Raw genomic sequence first — 5709 nt, 5'->3', positions numbered from 1 at the left:
AAGCGATTTGATGATCTTGAAGTTGGAACTGAGCAACTTATATAGCATACTTTTTTAGTATTCATTTGAACTGAATATGAAGAAATCTTCAACATAAATTGCTACAATGACCTTGTCTCTAAAATAGACACATTTTTCAGTCTTCAATTGCGTATAGCCATTGGTAAATAAAACTTTATGCCCTTTTTCATTCCAGGCTCTACTGGCTTGTTTGAGTGCATATAAACTTTTCTAGAGTAAACAAACTTTGTTCTGCCCCTCAATCTCAAATCTAGTAGGTTTTTTCATTCATTAAGATTTCCATTAACGAATGGCGTACTAACATCTAAATGTTCGATGTCCATGTCATTTTCAACTCCAATTGCAAATAATAAACGCAATGTACGGGCTGTGGCACACCAAACTACACATTTTTGTTCGAAAATCGCCTCGAGTGCAACGGAACAAGATACGTCAATGTATAGCTTGATGTGCTGGCGTGTGTACAGTGTCTAACAACTGGTGCAAAAGTCTCTTCATAATCCACACCATATTGCTGAGTGAAACCTTTTGCAACTAAGCGTGCTTTAAATTTCTCAAAATTCTTGGATCAACTTTTTCTTTGAAAACAAGTTACATTTTCATGTTTAGGTCGATCAACAAGTTCCCAGACTCTATGCGACAAAAGTGAATTATATTCTTCTTTCATAGCTTCTAACCAATATTTCGCTTTTTCACTTTTTATAGCTTAATTATATGGTCTAGGTTCATTTTGTCCTGTAAACGCTAGTTCCGTGAAATAATTCACTTCATAATCTTTGAACCAAAGTGGAGAACGCCAATTTCGAACAGGCCTAGAATCATCAGTAATTTGAAAATCTGATGCATTCTGTAGTTCTAAATCATTCTCTGACTAAATATTATTCAACAAAGATTCAGCTTCACCGTGTTCATCAGATGAAACTATAGTTTAAACATTAGGTTCTTCTACGACTTCTAGAACTTCATTATCGGTAGACGAAACATCTGGTGTAGCATACTCGTCGTCGTCAGAATCACATGTACATCTAAAGTGTTTACATTATTTATAGTAATATCAACAGTGTTAATTAAATCTTTAAAACTTTCATTATGCTTTGCAGTTTTAAATTGAATACCTCTAACCGTTTCAATAAATTCAACAGAACGAGCTTTTATTATTTTATTGCCATCAACTGGATCACCAAGTCTGTAATATTTAGTATGATCATAGTATCCTAACGTGATAAAGGGTTTTGATTTGGGATCAAGTTTTGTACGCTGATGTTGTGGAGTAAGAGCAAATGCTGTGCTACCAAATACTCGAAGATGACTGAGATTTACTTTATTACCAGTCCATAGCTCTTCAGGAGTAGCTTTGGTCAAAGCAGCAGTTGGACTACTATTTTTTAAATAACAAGCAATGTTTACAGCTTCAGCCCAATATTTCTTCTCCAAATTAGCGTCTTGCAACATAGCTCTGGCTTTTTCAACTAACGTCTTATTCAAACGTTCGGAAACGCCATTTTGTTGTGGTGTATACGGAACAGTTGTTTCGTGAACAATACCGCATCGCTTTAAATAATTCGCAAAACTTTTATTACTATATTCTGTACCGTTATTACTTCTAATGTTTCTCTTTAGGTTGGTTTGATTTTCTACTAATGTTTTAAAATCAATAAAAGTATTCAAAACCGTTATCTGATCTTTGCGATTTATAAAATAAATAAAAGATTTTCGCGTAAAATCATCAGTGAAAGTGATAAAATATCGACAACCACTCCAACTATTAACTGACATGGATCCACATATATCAGTACGGATTAAATCTAATTTAGTCACGCATCTATGTGCCTGACCACGAGGAAAGGATTTGCTCTTTTGTTTTCCTTCAATACATGGAACACATGGAGTCAAATCTCAGTTTGAAAAATCAATACCGCGAGCTAAATGATCACGAAGAGTTAACATACTTCTTAAACTTAAATGTCCAAGACGACGATGCCATAGTTCCAAAGAATTAGATTTGGACATAAAAGCTTTACCTTCAGTGCTTATACTATGCTCTTGGCCATTCACAAATACCAAATAACATCCCCGTTTATTATCAATTTTATAAATAGCGTCCACATTAGTAGCTGTCAAATCACAGGAACCGGCCACGCATACATTGTCCTTCCTGAAAATATGACATTTATTAATGTCAAATATATAGACTTTAGCTGCGACTTTGCTAACAGACAAAGGATTACCTGCTACATTTGGAACATTATTATCTAAAGTCAAATTGACGTCACCTAACCACACTAAACATTTTATCATTGTTGGCAGTAGTAATTTCTTTAGGAGGTTTAGGAGAATGATTAAATATCCAGTCTTTCCTATTAGTCATATGACTAGAAAAACCTGAATCTATAATCCAACTATGTTGATCACAGTCAATAACTTTTAAGGCAGTCTCAGTAGAAAAACTACATGAATTAGTACTTCCTTTATTTGAAGGCGAAGCCTCAGGTTTCTTTGAGTTCTTCTTCTTTTTCAGCTTGGGACACTTCGGTTTATTGTGACCTTTCTGATGACAGTTGTGACAGATTGGAACAAATTTGTTTTCTGTCAACAAAATTTTTGTTGACAGAAATTGTGTTCTTCTTCAAATTTGAATTTGGAGAATTTCTCTTGAATTCACTTTGAATTAGCTGGCACTCAACAAAATCTGAATCCAGTTTCGATTTATTGGCTTCCATGGCCATTATTAAAGAATCGAATTCAGCGAGTAACCCAATTAGCATCAATTCGGCAATTCTTCGTCATCGACGTTGCAGCCAACGTCAGCTAGTTCTTGAGTAATGGAAATAATATTTCTTAAATAGTGATTCATAGAATTCTAGTTTTCGTATTTAATTTGGGAAAGTTTTCTTTTTAAGAGAAGGCTCGGACTTATGCCAGAATTTTCATAGACTGACTTTAGGTTTCTTCACGCATCTGCAGCTGTCTTTGCATTTCTTACATGTGGATAGCAAATGGGTTGTATATTCAAGCAAATTTTTGCGAATGCTTTCTGATCTTTTGAAGAATCAGCAGATGCTTCTTCGGAACCAATCGCTAAATTCCATAGTCCATGGTCTATCAATAATAATTTCATTTGAAATTTCCACGTACCATAATTAGAAACACCTTCCAGTTTTTCCATAGCCATGCTTGAACCGCTGCTAATAACAATGTTATTCGAAGAAGAAATGTTTTGCGTTAGTTTCGTAATTTCGTGTGTGTGTGTGTGCGTGTGCATGCGCGCGGAGTACATAAATTCCAAATCAATATAGAAGATCTTCTGTAGTCTGATAATCGAGATTAAGTAAACAAAATATTCAACTAAAATATCAGTGCCAATTTGCTACTTGAAAGTAACTCTCTACGTTCTTGGATTTCCACTGTACCCTTCGGGTACACCCTTTATATATGTATACCATATATAGATAGATATATACCAGAAGATCAGGGTGACAGTTCCCAAGAAGGGACTCAATTCCTAGAAAACCATTCTGAGATCTAGGTATTCTCTATATGTAATATAATATTATATATTATTTTTATTATAAGTAATGACGTGGGAAAATCTTAACACCGCGTTTTAGAATTAACGCCAACGGATCAGTGAAAATCTAGCGGATTTTTAGTGAAGTTAAAAGTTAGTTGTGAGTGAGTTTGGGTGTTCATGGTACCCACGAAACAGGGTTTCCCTAGTGCGGGTTTATGACAAAAAAAATAGGCTAACTATTATGTTTTTTATATTAAACTTTTTTTATATATATTTATAATTTTTTTTAATAATTTTTTATACCAAGTGGCGGTACGAACAAATCGTGTGCCCGATGGTAAGCGACACGCCTGTCCATAACAGTTGCAATGTCGCTCAGTCGTCAGCCTTAAATCGCAAAGATCTTAGGGGCACTGCCACTGCGTCCGTCAGCCTGAGACTTAAGTTGACAAGTCCCATGTGCCTGTAATTTCACCAGCACCCTTACCAATTCAAAACCGGAACGCAGTAATGCTCACAAGGTAGCAGTACTTACCTGGACGAACTCTTTCACAAGGAGAATGAAAACATTTTTAACATTCGATATTTGTATTAATAATTACTACAGTTGGTGTTTATAATGTTTATTATGTTTGATAGTTTCCTTGTTTTCAAGTTAAATGCGAGGAGAAATGACTAATTCTGGGAAATTATTGTAAACAATTAATTTTAATATCAATTACGTCATAACAAGTACTGTTTCTAACGAAATGTAGTAAACAAAAAACTGCAATCGCTCGAAGAACAGTGTTCGAACATGATAGCATCGATTCTGAGAATCGTTGCGTTTTGCGACAAATATAAAAAACGATAATTTCAATATTCAAAAATCAATTCGATAAAAATTTGAATAAAATAAATAACGACATTTCTAGCCAGGACTGGTAGCTGTAAAGGTATCTAACTGGGTGATGAAATATCATAGATTTCTCATATATGGCTCTACGGCTAAAAAGTCATTGAAAAACCAAATACAAAGATACGACAACAAGCACATACAAAAAAAGTTCGTGAGGTCCGCTGGTCCGTTCCGTTGCTTAGTTGGTATAGCGTCTGGTTTGCTAGAAGACGTCGGTTCGAACCTGAAGGAATTTTTTCTAAGTGTTCGATCTTTGTATTAATACTTCTAATTTAGTTTATTGAATATCAGCATGTTTAACCACCATTCTCTTTAATTATGTTTTGTCAAATTACTCCACTAGTTTGTTTCCAGCAAACCGTGCCAGACGCTATGCCAACTAGCTACAAAATAAATTAGTAAAAAAGTCGTAAAAACCCCTAAATAAAAATCTGCAACAACCACATAGAAAAATTCACTAAACGATACGTCTATCAATGACAGTTGCAATGCCAATCAGAGTTTTAATTATATATTATAACCAGTAATAGAGACAAAATAAGGGCCATACATTCGTGGTAATTCATAAGTGATACATCATTTATAAATATCAAATCTCGTTTGCACTGAAATAGTACAGCGCCAACAACTGACCTGTGTGTACGTCTCCGTATATTCCAAAAAATATTCTGTATTTATTGTAATAAAGATAATATCTCTAACAATGCCGTGCTGTTCTATTCAGTGGTGTGGGAAAAACAGCAAAACATCTAATTACAAAACAAACGGAATCACATTTCGTCGATAATTAAATATTAAATATGTAATTTTGCAATTTTCGTCCATTATAGCAAAGCTCAAGTTAACTGGTCGATTTGAAGTGAAACAATTGACGACACCCATTGCTGACACCCGTCAATTGTTTCGAACTCGGGCTAGCCAACCGGAGCGCAGTTGTCACAGTAATGATTTGGCAGAATAGTTTTCAAACAAATTAAGTGACATTTCGTCTCTATTTCTGGTTATATACTGGATGTCTTCTGGTTACCGGAGTGTCCAATGAGGCGAATAAAAGCTTTCTGAACATAAAGAACTCTGTCCACCGTAAGTGGAACGAAGCTGTAACACTAACGTTGGCTTATTTAAGTCTTTGGCGGTTTAGAGCTGTTCTGCTTTAGGGTTTTTAAATTAAATATTTTAAAAATAAAAATCGGTTGTAAGGAAAACATATATTGTTTATAAATAACAACAGTTGTTGCGAACGCAACAATTTTTGTAATTTTAACTTAATTTCCAAAGC

This window comes from Hyposmocoma kahamanoa, unplaced genomic scaffold (genome assembly GCF_003589595.1).
Source record: "Hyposmocoma kahamanoa isolate Upper Pololo Valley unplaced genomic scaffold, ASM358959v1 263, whole genome shotgun sequence".
Taxonomy (NCBI): Eukaryota; Metazoa; Arthropoda; class Insecta; order Lepidoptera; family Cosmopterigidae; genus Hyposmocoma; species Hyposmocoma kahamanoa.
Note: the sequence above shows the minus strand (reverse complement) of the source record.